Genomic DNA, 15514 nt, shown 5'->3' on the forward strand with positions numbered 1-15514 from the left:
GAGGCCACATGAAAACTGGCTGGACTAGCTCATTGGAATCCTGAAGCACCCCTGGGGACTCCCAAATGCTTGCAGTGGTTGGGGGATCAGCTTTGGCTGGATTTTGCAGTGTGTCTCTCTTTCTTTTAGTCAGGATTGGGGCATAAGTTGACTTCCACACAACACTCTTTTACGTGTCTCTCTAACTGTTATTAACTGTGGCTTTGGGTGTCCTTGGCTTGGCAATGGAGGAAGATTTCAAGAAGAGAAAAATGATAAGGGCTGCAGTGTTCCTAACCTCGCCTGGTCATAGCCCCTCTCCCCGGGGCACTTCTTGGGGGAAAATAGATTTTCGCCTCCTGGCAGGAGCACTTCTCAAATTTTAATGGGAACAAGGATCCCCTGGTACTCTACCTCAATGCAGATTCTGAGTCTGCTGGTCTGGGGCGGGGCCCTTAAGGACCATTGTGTGTAAATGTGGGTGGGGAAGGACAGGAGAAGAGGGCAGAATAGGAGAGGCGCCCGTCCTGCTTCCTGGAGACCGAGCAGCTCTGTGTGCCTCTCCTTAGTGTTTAGTGGAAACAAAGGCTGCTATTCCTAAAGCAAGGTCTGAAAACCACTGCCTAGCATATGCCTCGCTTTGTAGGTCCTTCTGCCCAGGTCACTGTTTCCCTCTTCTTAACATTATAAACTCTATTCCGCCTTTAACATCCAGCTCAGGGTATGTCTGCCTGAGTGCTGTGTTTTTTTCTGGTTGTGAAGAAAACACTTTTGTTATGTTGAAAAACCTCAGTATAAATTAATCACACATCCTAGTCGTGGATGGTGTTGTTTGGGGGGAGGGGAAAGAAGGAAGATGAGTGGTCTTCAGAAGAAGCAGGGAAAAGAGGTGACCAGTAGAAACATAAGCCTCACCCCATTCACTCTTCCTCCCCATCCCCACTCTCAGATACTAGAAAAGTCACAGGACTTCTCTTAATACTGAGATGGGGGCTTGAGCCATGTTACTTGGGTAATAAAAGAATAGGTGCCCTCAGCAAGCTAGAGAGTGCTGGAGACATCTGGTTTACAGAACTGGGTCAATGAGAATTTCAAGCAATAGTGACATCTGCCAGGTCTGAAAGTGGGCCCTGCCTTTTCATGAGTCTCCTTGGGCAAGTTTCCTTCACAGACATCTAGAAATATTTTCACGGTTTTTTCAAGGTCTTTTGGTGACACATGCCGCCTGAAGCTTTCTGAAGGAGCTGGAGCCAACCTGTCTACGGGAAATAGGGAAGGGAGATGTGACAGGAATGGCTCTGAGATGGGATAACCTGGGGTTGCATAAGTGGAGCCCAGGCTTTTGATGGCATCTCTTGTTTCAGAAGATGGATGGATTCTATGTCATCTTCCAGGGTCTGCCTGCTAACGGTCTCTTGGTTTTGCTGTATTGCAATGATCAGGACTGCTGTGTCTCCCTGCAGTTCAGGGAGTGCCCAGCTGCCAAACACAGCACAAGAGACTGTTGAAGAGGCTGTTTGCCAAAGGTGAAAAGTTGGAGATGCCAAGGCATTTGCTGCAGTCATTTTTCTTGCCCAATCGTTGTCATCTCCCATTAGTCAGGAGTACTAATGAACAGTCCAGAGTGTCCAAATGACAAGAATCCACCTTTTCCCCAATCCTTCCATGACTCTTTAAGTCAGCTGTAGAAATTGTAATGTTTGTGTATTATTGCTGTGCTCTAAGGCCCCATAAACTCTCTCTGCTGGAGTTTTGCTCACTAAATCATCCCTAATCTCTCTCTCTCTCTCTCTCTCTCTCTCTCTCTCTCTCTCTCTCTCTCTCTCTCTCTCTCTCTCTCTCTCTCTCTCTCAGTTTTCCACTGACCCTTGCCCCTAGATCTTCACTTGGTTGGTTTCTCCTCATTGCTCACATTTAGTTCAGATGTTACCTTCTTGGAGAGACCTTCACTGACCTCCCAGCCTAGAGTATTGCTCCCCAAGTTCTCTGCCACATTCTGTAGTCGTTCTTTTAATCATATTTATCACTACCTGCACTGGCTTAATTCCTTCTTGGTTACTGTCTTTCTCCTACTAGAATATAATCTCAACGAAAACCAGGATCTCATCTACCAGTTCACCACTGGACCCCCACTAGTTCCACTGTGTCCTGCATGTAACAAGTTCTCAGTAAATGCTCATTTTGTAAATGAACAAGTGAACGAATAAGTAAAAGTACTCTTTGTAATGAATAACTATATGGTCTTTCCTCAGATCTCTTTCTCCTCTGTGTCCCTGTTGGTTTCCCACCACACTCAGAATTACTGTTTATCCTTCTATGCATAAGAGGCCCTACCTGATGAGGTGCTGGTCTACTTACCTTTCTATTTCCTACCACTCTTTGCTCTGCTCCAATCACACTGTCTTTCCTGTTATTTGAACATGCTATGCTTATTCTTATGGTCAAAATCCGTGGCTTTGGACTTGGCTGAATCTGGGTTTGAACTCCAGCTCTGCTTGTTGTTAGCTGTGTGATGCTGGGCAAATGCTTTACCTGAATAACTCTTATTTCCCTTATCTGTAAAAGGCAAGTAATGATAACACCTACTTTATCAGTAGTAACTACGTGGGGCCACATGCTCAGAGAATTAAGAAAGTCTCAGTGACTATTAACTTTTATCAACATAGCATGGATTGGGTCAGGGTTGCAGATTTCAGTTTGCCAGTCTTTTTCAAGGAAATAAAAAGTTAGTCATGGGTGTGGCTGAATTCTCTAGTGGGACAAGTGTGGAGCAAAATGTAGACGGTCAAAGTGAGTTGTGTGTTGCATCCACAGCAAGATGGAAAGGCCTCAGAGAGAAGGCATCAGAGAGGGTAGGAAGCAGACCAGTGCAGTGGTGTGGGGAGCTGGGAGCAGTGTGGATGGCTGGTGTGTGGCTGCAGAAGATGAGGTCAGAGACATGGGAAGGTGGCACAGTCTGAAGGCCTTAGATCGTCATCCAGAATACCCTAGAATGTCATCCCAGGAGCTTGAGATGTTATTTGCTCTGAACTATTTAGGGTCATGGGTCCCTAGTGGGTTGAATAGTGTCCCCTCGAAATTCAAATCCACCCCAAACCTTAGAATTTGACTTTGTGTGGAAATAGACTCTTTGCAGATGTAACTAAGGTAAGGATTGAGACCAGATGATACCGGAAGAGGGTGAGCCCCAAATCCGCTGTGTGTTCTTATAAGAGACAGAAAAGGATACATAGAGACACAGGGGAGAAGGTTATGTGAAGATGGAGCAAATATTAAAATGATGTGACCACGAAGGAAAGCCAGAAGCCACGAGAAGCTGGACAAGACAAGGAAGAATTCTCCCCTAGAGTCTTTGGGGACACTGTGGTCCTTTGAACATCTTGGTTTTGGATTTCTGCCCTCCAGAACTGTGAGAGAGTAAATCTCTGTTCTTTTAAGCCACCAATTTTTTCCCCCAGTAATTTGTTATGGCTGCTTTAGGAAACTAATCCAATCTCTTAGAAAATTTGATGAAATCTATGGATCCTCTCTCCAGAGAAAGACATGTATGTATGCACACACGTACGATTTTGCTTTCAATTTAATGGATGTTCTGAAAATCATCCATGGGTCCCAAGGTTAAGAACTCTTCCTCTAGATAATGGGGCATCATAAATGCAATTGGGTCTGAATTTCAGAACCGTAATCATGGAAGCAACAGAGAGATGAATAGGAACTAAGGGAGATTTTAAATACTGAGAAAGAATTACAGTGCAGTCAGTTCCCTCTTCACAACTTTGTCAAATACTGCATTATTTTACGGAAAACATTTAAGTACAACAGGAAATTAATAAGGTTGCTTATCATGTGTCCCAAGGCAGGATTTTTAATAAAACAGAAAGGAACAATGATGTTAATTTCTGCAGTGTGCTTGAAAATGATGGTACTGCTGAGAGGAAGAAAAAAACCAAGAGTAAATACTGTCTTTCCCAATTCACTGGAATTAGGTGGAGAGGTGAGGGAGAGGTGGGTGGGGTGGATGAATTTTGTGAGCCAGAGGTGAGGCTGCTGCTGAAAGTTCAATACCTGGGGCAGCACAGGTACCTGATGAAGTTGGTGGCCATGACCGAGCAGCTCTGCCAACAGGCAGGAAGAGCTTTCTCCATGCCAGCTCTAGAGCCATGGAGAAAAGACAGCGTATTGAGTGGGGCCCTCACCTCCCAGCTCTGTGGCAGTGGTCTCTCTGACTTTACAAATTGAGTCAAATATAAAGATACTACTCCTTGAAGATTCTTTATATGTTCAAGAAATAGCTTTACTCCTCATGCTGTAATATATTTTCTAAAGATGAGTGGTGTGTTTTCACCACCAGTGTGTGATCATGGAGAGAGGAAGAGTAATAGGTTCAAATACAAATTTAGCCTCAGGTACATTTGGATAAGTCATGTATCTGAGCCTCAGTGTTTCTAGTAGAATAAGAAAAGTTATTGTTAGGATTAAATGAGACAATATTGCATGGCAGACATTGTCAGTGGCCTACTGAGGAAAAATAAATATATATATATTATAAATATATGTTTATTATATATATATTACATATATATTATAAACATATATGATATACATATTTATATTTATTTATATATATATATATATATATATATATATATATATATATATATATATATATATATATTTTTTTTTTTTTTTGCTAACAGTGTTCCAATTTATTCCAGAGAAATAGAATCCTATTTCAGCATGGGGGTCTGTAACCTAGATCTGGATAATGACATGAAATGGGAATTTACCCCACAAGGCCGATCTTCCAGATAAAAAGAAAAAGTCTCGCAGGAATGAAGTCTTTGCTCCTTCTTCTTTATTGTGCTTTGAACATTTGATGTGAGGCCTGGGGCTGGAGGGGCCATCGTGTCACCACAAGGATACAGGCAGTTTGTGAGCGATGGCGGAGCAGACAGAGCTCTGGCCACTGACGGTAGCACTGAGAGGCTGAATCAGAGGCAGCAACCACTAGTGTCTAGCCTTTTTAAAAAAACACATAAGTTAAATAAATTCCCGTTTTCTATTTCAGACAAATGCAGTCCCCATTGTGAATCCTAAATGGGAAACAGTCTGTAATCATCCCAGTACTTGGCAATAGTGAATGAATAAATGCCAAGGTCTGTCCCGTCCCTCCTTTCTTCTGGTTTGGTTGAAGTTTTGCTTTTCCTGTGTCATTCCCCCAGGGCCCCATTTCTTTCTTTTGTGCATATCTTAATTACACATTTAATTTTATTGAATAACATCTTGTTTGACTAAATGTCATCTATCAACCAAACCTATTTTTCTTCAACATAGCTAAGAATCCAGGAAAAAGAAAATAGTGGTAATTGTGCAAAAAAATTAGATGCAAAAACTTCATACTTTAAAAGTAGATGAATCTAAAAGTAGATAGAATCTAAGCAGAGATCCTCAATTCTTACTCATAGCTTATATACTCTTACTCCGGATACAACTTTTTTTAAAATCAAAACTTGGCTAAATGCTTAGAATCTTGCTCAAAGAAAGAAAATGATGACAGCATAGCAGGAGATGAAAAACTATAAAAAGCAAGAATATGAAAAGTGAGCATTGTAAGAGTCTTTAAGTCATTTAGCGTAGCTGCAGGCACCCGGTACACTTGAAAATCCCCGGGGAATCCCTATATCACAGCATAGTGCCAAAGTTGACGTTCCTACATATCCAGAGACATATAGAAAAGGTTAATCTATGTTCTATGTATCCTGCCTAAGGCAGGGAAATGTTTTAGCTTCTTTTGAAATTTTTCCTTTTTTTTTTTAAGTTTTTGTTTGAAAGCAGTAAACTTCCCATGTCTGGAACATTTCCCTTTAAATATTTGGATAAACATGTTATCTTGTTGCCTAGACATTTCACATGTTTAGAGATTATCATCCTCTAAATTCTTCTTAATTGATATTCTGTGAAGACTTCCTACAGAGCTAAACCATTACAGACATGCGGTAAAGCCTTATCGATTTGACTTACCTTTACTTGAGAAGCTGTTGGGTGTTATAACTTCATTCATTTAATCTTTCAGCTTAGAAAGAATTCAAGTGCCAGCAGTTGTTCTGGTTGGCTGGGTGAGCTCAGGATCTCAGGAACCCTTAGAATGCCTTGTCTAGGAGGGAAATCAGGACACTTTCAGAGCCCCACTTTACAAAGTGTGAACTGGCTAGATCATGATCCCCCTGGGCTAGTGTTGTGCCAGCCCTGGTGGTTGGGAGGAGGTGATGGGTTTTCAGCTAGGACCACAACCATCAGTGTCCTTTGGGGTGGGAGAGGAACATAGACTCCTTCACCCCACCATCAGAGAGATTAAGATGGCAAGAAAAACAGAACAGGTAAAGTGGATACAGGTGAAGGACAAAATTCAAGTGTGACAGCTAAAGCATCACTCAGCTGGGATAAAGAAGTTAAGGCCCAGTATGGGATATGAGGAGCCTCATACTCAGGAAGAAGATCCGACCAGATCAGAGCAGAGTATGTTTCTCCATTTCTTTTGGCTGTCTTGGTTAAGTTGAAATCATGCTTTCCTTTGGAAGGACCGGCAGTCAGATTGAGAACTATGTATATACTTCCTAGTACGATGTTCCTAATGATAAAGGATATATGAAGCATTTCTCATGACAGACCTTGGAATCATTCATTCCCAAAACATGTTTTGTCAGCTTAGTAAAACACTAAGTTAAGCAACCTCAGGTCTTGTTCATTATAGATACTTGGACTCAGTGGACCCAAGTTTATGACATACAGAGTAGACAGAAATCACGTGTACAGTACTTCTATGTCAAGGGCTCTTCATCTAGATGTCCATGGATTTGTATTCAAGAGGAATAAGAAGTCACTGGAAATCCATACAGAATTCTGTACCTAGCAGTACATGTGCATTTTCAAGACCAGCCGATCAATAGCTTTCAATATATACTTAGAGATCTGTGACCCTAATGGGACTTAAGCAACATAACTTTTTAGGGTACTCTCTTAAAAATTTATTATTTTTCTAATACATAAATAACATATTGTTGAAGTTTTTGAAAATGTATATGAAAAAGACTAATTATTTGCTTATTCTCCAGTTTTAGATATTAAAAAATTATGCACATATATAAATATACATACAAAATTAAAAAATACATATCATTTATAAAATAATTGGATATAACCAAATATTTTAAAATTTTCTTCACTTTTTAAATCATGTATGTCTTTTCTTGTAAGTATACATTTACATAATCATCCTTAATGGCTGTATAGTATTCCACTGTACACATGTATCATAATTTACTTACCCATTTAAGATTTTAAGATAGGTCCCTATTATAAATAAAACTAAGATATATATATATATATATATATATATATATATATACATAGATAGATATAGATAGATAAAGATATATATGTATATATAGATATAGATATATACATATATATACCGTTTGTCCAATTATTGTTAAAGATAAATTCCAGAAAGCAGACTTTTTGAGTCACTGCTTATATCTTCTAATGTTTTGCCCAATTGTTTTCCAAAAAATTTACACTTTAGAAGCAGTATGGGGGAGTGCCTCTTTCCCTGTTCCTTTGCCAGCTCTAAACATGATTGTACTCTTTATTTCTGTTGATAAGATAGTTAAAAAAGGAATCTCAATATTTATCAGCATTTATTTGTGATTAGTGAAGTTAAATATATTTTAACAGTTTTGTTCTTATTTATATCTTTCTTTTGAGGATTGACTTTCATTAATGTCCTTGACTCATTAAAACATTAATTTTTTTCACATATAAGAGCTTTATATATATGAATCCTTTGACATATGTGTTGCACATAAATTTCCTAGTTTGTTGTTGGCTGAGTATTTTGTAGAAAAGAAATTTTAACCTTTATGTAGCCAAAGTTTTAAATTGTTTCATTTAAATGTTGTTCCTCCATGTTATATTTAAATAGAAGAAAGATTATGTAAATACCAATATTTTCTTCTAGAGGCTTCACAGTTTTTTTATTACAGTTCATCTTTTTATTTCTATATCACCCAGCTGTTCTTCAGGTTGTTCATGGCAACAAATCACCCCCAAATTTCAGTGACCCCCAAATATTCAGAAATATTTACTTCTCACTCACTTTACATATTGGCTACAGGACAGTTTTGGTGCTATTCTGGGTGTGCCTCATTTAGAGACCCAGCTGGAAGGAGCAGCCTCTATCCCTGTCTCCTGCCAGAGGAATAAAGAGTGAAGGTGGAGCCATGTAATGGCACATTGAATTTCTACTAGGATGTGGCATATATCACTCCTGTTCACATTTATTGGCCAAATCAAGTCACATGACTAAGTTTATGTCAATGGCACATGGAAGTATAATCTCATAGGAAGGGTAGTTGACCATCCAGAACTAAGTATAATCTACCATATGTTTAGAGTAAGGTCTAACTTTATATGTTTTCAAGTACTTAACCAATTGTTTCAATACCATTTATTAATAGTCTTATTTTACATTCTGCTCTGTGATGCTACTTTTATCACATGCCACTTTCTTCTGGATCCTTCTTTTAGTTCCTGGACATTCTGTTGGATTTCATTGATCTATTTTTCTAGTCCTGAACCAGGACTAGTTGTACTTTTAAAGTCAGCTAGAGAAAGGCCCATTTTATTTACTTTTGTTTAAAAAATCTCTTGAGTATTTTTGGTGTTTATTGTTTTAGCCAAATTTATGAAAACCTTCCAAAAGGAAATAAATAGGTATGAGGTATCGGTTGGATTGTATTGTATGTTTGGATTAATTTGAGGGAGAACTTGTTTGTCTGTAATATTGTCTCTTATCCATGAACATAGTTAATCATCCAAATTATTTTTAATTTTTCTTAGAGTTTTGTCAATTTTAAAAATGTGTCTTAAATTTAAAATTTATTTCAAGAAATTTCAGTGTTTTTGATACTTCTATGAAATTATTTCCCCCCATATTTTATGAATGATTATAACTAGTATGTGGGAAAGCTATTGTCTTGTTTCATATTTATTTTTTAATAAAATTAGAACTCTGAACTCATTTATTTATTGAATAGTTTTTAGTGGATACTCTTTGATTTTTGAAACCAAATTGTTATATATACTATTATAACTTACATATTATTTCTTTTTCTAACTTATTTCACTGACCCAAAACTCCAAGGCAATACTGAATAATAATGGTTGTTTCAGGCCCCATTTTCTTACCCCTGATTTTAGGGAAGGAAATCTTATAGATGTTTGTGAACTATTCTTCTAACCCTAGTGTAGTAGGATTGTTTAACAAGGTATGCAGTTGAAATTTATCTAAGTGTTTTCTTTTTATTTTTTAAGATTTTCACAGGGCTTTTCTCTTTGGGTCTATTATCATGGTGAATCATATGGGTGATTTTATAATATTGAACTATCCTTGCACATCTGGAAATAATGCTAACTGAACACAGTGTGATATTCTTTGAGTATGTGGTTTTATTTAATTTGATATAATTTTTAAAATAACTTTTGCATCCATATCTAATATTTTATCTTAAAATTTGCTGTTGGCAGGGGTAGATTTTTTATGGTATCAGAGTTATACTAATTTTATAAAATTAATTAGAGAATTTCCCTCTTTTCAAGAGTATAGGAATGAAGGAATGAATCCATTTCTTAAAAGTACTCACCTGTAATACAGTCTGGTCCTAAAACATGTTGGGGAAAGCTTTTTTTTTCTTTTTCTTTTTTAAATTTCTTTCATGGTCATTTGTGTTTTTGACTTTTCTATCTCTTCTTAAGTCAATTTTAGCTATTTATAATTTTCAATACATTTTTTTCATTTAATAAAGATTTTAAAATTGACATAGCATCTAAGGTATCTCATATCATTTAAAATATTTCAGAAGCAGTAAGTTTAAAACAATTTTGAAATTTCAAATTGCAAGATTTCTTAAATGTGAACAAAGCCAGAGCGAAGGTGTCAATTCTGTCTGCCACCAACAGATGGCAATAGCAGTCACTTTATATTGTTACTTTAGTTATAGGAAAAAATGGACTTTGAAAGTCTTTCAGAACCTGATCTCTTCAGAACAAAACCTTTTACCATTCTTAACATTATATAATTGTGGCCTGTTTCTTCACTTTCCTCCCTCCTTCCCTCATCTCTTCTCATTTCATTCTCTTTCCTCCCTCCCTCCCTCCCTTTTTCCTCTCTCCCTCCCTCCCTCCCTCCTTTCTTCTTTCCTTCCTTCCTTTGCCTAGCGGTGGAATGGTCTTTTCAAAGAATCAGAGCTGAGATTTATTTTTTGACTGACATTTATATCTGTTAATTTCATATTTTTAAATTTCATATCTTTTTCCAGTTTTTAAAAAGTTAAGTTCTTTGTTTATTTATTTTCAATATCATTTAATAATAAAAGCACTTAACTCCATAAATTCCCCACTGATAAACACCTTGATTGTATTTCATTAGTTTTGATATTATCTATTTTCACTGTGAGCAACTTCTAAATAATGTCATTGAAATTTTTATATTTTCTTATACATAATTATGTAAGACAGTGTTTATTTTACATTTCATGAAGGGAAGATTTCAATATCTAACTCCCTATAGTTATGAAGTTGTAGAAGGGAGAAAATCCTCATGAAATGTTTACTGGTGAATTAGCAATTTATAAAATCAATCTCCTCTTAAAGATCCCTTCAGTGGTAAAAGCACGGTCCTTACCTGTCTATCTGGTTAGACTGTTTTGTCCTATCACCTCTAGCTGATTGTAGGATGTTTTCCTGACAAAACAAACACATTATATTTGATTTAAAAAAGAGCCTGAACAATTTTATATGGTTGAAAGTGATGTTGGAGAACTGCTGGAATCACTCATTTCTTTGACAAATAAGAATCTGGCATAATGCAAGTGAAAGAAGAGGAAAATTTGTAAGATGGTAACATGATGGCTTCAGAGGAGAAATATCTAAATAGAAAACCATTGGTATGACCCTTGGGAAACTGATAAAAGCTTTGATTTATTTTTTTCAGAAATTTAATCTTTCTATTATTCAAACATAAAGGATGTTATATCATGAGATCCCAAATTTTGTCAGAACAAATATACCAAAGTCAATATTTTTTGTTCTTTAATTTAATTAAATCTACAATAACATAAACATATCTTGATAATTTTTTGTTTCATTTTTTAAGATAAATTCTACTCCAACTTTTCTTCAATGCTCATTGAGAGATATTGAACTTTTTAAATGGATTATTCTCAGAATCTATTATCCTCAGTTTATGTCTGTCAGTAATATGTAATTGTATTGAATTTCTTGCAATTTATTATTATGTGTTCTATGTTTATAAATTTTTCATAATTGCCAGGAAAATATACTCTCGCTTTATCCTATTTTAAAAATTAAACTTACTAATTTTATGATTTAGATCCTTCATATCTTTGTTTATTTTTGTCTAATTTATCTCCCCAAACCAATAATGATATGTTGACATTTTGTAAAATCAAAATGTCAGTTTTATGTCAGTTTTTCTTTGTAAAATGTTTGTGTCAGTTTTTCTTTGTATTTCTTGAGTTTTTTCTTTTTATATATAAGTGGAATATTGTAAGGAAAAGAAAAATTAAAAAGTTATATATATTTTAGTAGTAGCTAGCGTTAAATGTTTCACATATATTTTTTTATTCCTGAAAAGCTGTGAGAATTGGTAAGTATTTGCTGAATTTTGCACCATATTTTCATTTTGAATTATATCTCTTATTACTGCAAAATGTCCTTTTTTGTCTCATTTGGTGTTTTTTGCCTAGATTTCTTTTTTATCTAATATTCATTTGACATTTATACCATATCTTATATTCTTTTGCTTTTTAAATGTGTCATATCTCTTTTTATTTGTATTTAGTATCTCTTTTATTTACATTTAGTGAAAAACATGTCATTTTGGGAGGTATTCTTAAATTTGCTGTCCACATCACATACTGTCACTTATTGTCTTTAATGTTGGTTTTAATTTGCTATAACATTTTTTAAAATTAATGTTTATTGGGGTGACAGTTGTTAGTAAAGTTCCATAGATTTCAGGTGTACAATTCTGTATTACATCATCTATAAATCCCAATGTGTGTTCACCACCCAGAATCAGTTCTCCTTCCATCACCATATATTTGATCCCCTTTACCCTCATCTACCACCCTCTGTCCCCTTACTCTCTGGTAACCACTAAACTATTGTCTGTGTCTATGAGTTTTTGTTTCTCATTTGTTTGTCTTGTTCTTTTGTTGTTTTTGGGTTATATACCACATATCAGTGAAATAATATGGTTCTCTGCTTTTTCTGTTTGACTTATTTTGCTTAGCATTATAATCTCAAGATCCATCCACGTTGTCACAAATGGTCCTATTTCATCTTTTCTTACCACCGAATAGTATTCCATTGTGTGTATATATACCACAACTTCTTTATCCATTCATCTATTGAAGGACATTTTGGTTGTTTCCATATCTTGGCCACCGTAAATAAAGCTGCAATGAACATTGGAGCACACTTGTCTTTATGTATAAATGTTTTCAGATTTTTTGGGTAGATACCCAGGAGAGGGATTGCTGGGTCATAGAGTAATTCTATTTGTAAGTTTTTGAGGAACATCCACACTGCCTTCCATAGCGGCTGCACCAGTCTGCATTCCCACCAACAGTGTATGAGGGTTCCTTTTTCTCCACAGCCTCTCCAACACTTGTTACTATTTGTCTTGTTGATGATAGCCATTCTAACTGGGGTGAGGTGGTATCTCATTGTGGTTTTTATTTTCATTTCTCTGATGATTAGTGATGTTGAGCATTTTTTCATATGTCTATTTGCCATTTGTATGTCCTCTTTGGAGAAATGTCTCTTCTGGTCCTCTGCCCGTTTTTCAATTGGGTTGTTTGTGTTTTTGTTGTTGAGTTACATGAGTTCCTTGTATATTTTGGATATTAGCCCTTTATCGGAGGCACTGTTTGCAAAAATCTTCTCCCATTCAGTTGGTTGCATTTTTATTTTGTCGATGGTTTCTTTTGCTGTGCAGAAGCTTTTAAGTTTGCTATAGTCCCATTCATTTATTTTAGCTTTTACTTCCCTTGCCTTTGGAGTCAAATTCATAAAATGCTCTTTGAACCCAAGGTCCATAAGTTTAGTACCTAATTTGCTATAACATTTTAACTTTCGTCACTCATCTCCCTTTTTATGTCTTTCTTTTGCTTATTCACCTCAGTCTTTTCTTATGACACTCAGATCATTTTTTATAGAACCTATTATTTTTTTGTCCTTTTTTGAAAATCCCAACTGGGTTTTTAAAATTTTCATCTGAATTTTGGAGCAGCTCACATTCAGAGGCATGTTTTTCCCTAGATTCTTCTCCTTTCCAGGCTTCTTGTGTAGGTATACATTTTCCTCGGATAAATTCACTATTTTCCCTCTTACTTTATGATAAAGAAGAGTGAAACTATAGCCTTATGGACATCTATATGTTCAGAAAATTGTAATATTTCACCCTCCCCTTAATGAAGAGAAAAATATTCTTCCTCTTAGTGTGTATTTTTAGTTATGCTGTTAATTGAAATCAATACACTAATATTTTCCTCCAGAAAAAAGCCTTGCCTTTAATGACCTCCTACATATCCTATGGAGATAATTTATGAAAATGCTTTTTATTGTATTTTGTTACAAAAACTAGCTTTTTAAAAATACACTTTATTTTTTAGAATAGTTTTACATTTACAGAAAAATTACAAAGACAGTACAAAGAGTTGCCATGTACTTTTCATTCAATTTCCCTTATTATTAATACTTACATTAGTATGGTATATTTATCACAATTAGCAACAAATACTGATATTATTAACTAAAGGCCATACTTTATCCACATTACATTAATTTTTGCTTAATATCCGTTTCTGTTCCAGCATCCCACCCAGGGTACCACACTGCATTCAGTCATCATGTCTCCTTAGAGTCCTCTTGGCTGCGATAGTTTCTTGGACTTCCCTTGTTTTGGATGAGTCTTTGAGTAATGCTGGTTGGATATTTTGTAGATTGTCTCTCAATTGGTATTTGTCTGATGATTTTCTCTTGGTTAGACTGAGGTCATGGGTTTTTGAGAGGAAGACCATAGGGATAAATTGTTTTTTGCCAAGGGTGCATACTATCAGCATGACTTATCATTGTTGATCTTGGTCTTGAGCACCTGGCTGAGGTCGTGTTTGTCAGGTTTCCCTACTGTAAAATAACTCCCCCTTTTTCCATACTGTGCTCTTTGAAAGGAACTCACTAGGTGCAGCTCACAGGTAAGGAGTAGGGAGGTAGACTCCACATCTTTGAGTGTGGAGTATCTATATAAATTATTTGGAATTCTTCTGCACAGGAAATTCATCTCTTTTCGCCAATTTATTTATTCAATTATTCATTCATATGGATTGACTCATTAATATCTGTTTTATACTTTGGGTGTAATCCAATACTACTTCATTTATTTTGTTACTAAAATTGTTCCAGCTTTGGCCATTGGGAGCTTTATCAGTTGGCTTCTTTGACATAACCTCATCACTGGGTTTACTTATTCATTTTAAGCACTTCCTTATTTTCTAGCACTATAAGATATTCCAGGCTCATTTTGTATATGTCCTGACCTTGTCCCAGAATCAGCCATTTCTCTAAAGGGCCCTGGTTCTTTTTATTGGAGAATGGTATTAGAAACCAAGATCTGGGCACTTGTGCTCAGAGCTACTGAGGTGTCCTTACTTCTATACTTTCTCAGCTGACAGAACAAGAAAATATATGTGTGTCTACTAACCTGTGTATATACATATATCTAGAAATATTTCTACATGTAACTACTTGTATCTATATTAAGCTAAATGTGAGTCCATATTGATGTCTCTAGCTCTAATTCATTATCACATGGATCATTCTCGTCTCTTCCCATTGCTTCTCTGTAAATTCCCACTCCAGAACCTTGCTTTACTTTTAAAATAACATTTCCTTCAAAAACCAACATGTCCTGATGTTATAAATATGTCTGTTTATGTGTATGTGTATTATATGCTCACTGTAGAACATTTAGAAAATTCAACTATGTCTATGGAAGAAAGCCCAAATTACCTTCTGTATTCAATAACTGTTAACATGTTAACACACACACACTCACTCACACAGACACACACACACACACACACACACACACACACACACAATTTTATAAACAAAACTGTAATCATACTAGATATACTGTTTTGCAATCTGCCTTTTCCACTCAACTATGTATAATGAGTTTTTGCCCCATGTCATTAACTATTCTTAAAGATCATGATTTTAATTACCTGCAGGATATTAACCTTTTGGACACTTACATTTTAATAATTTTGGATATTATAAATAGCGCAAACAAATGTGCCTAAACATAAGTCATTCTGTCCATACCTGATTTTTCATTTAGATTATTTTGTGGAAACTAAATTACTAGGCCCTAAAATATGACAATCTT

The sequence above is a fragment of the Rhinolophus sinicus genome, chromosome 8 (genome assembly GCF_057876585.1).
Source record: "Rhinolophus sinicus isolate RSI-liver-muscle chromosome 8, RSI-T2T, whole genome shotgun sequence".
Lineage (NCBI taxonomy): Eukaryota > Metazoa > Chordata > Mammalia > Chiroptera > Rhinolophidae > Rhinolophus > Rhinolophus sinicus.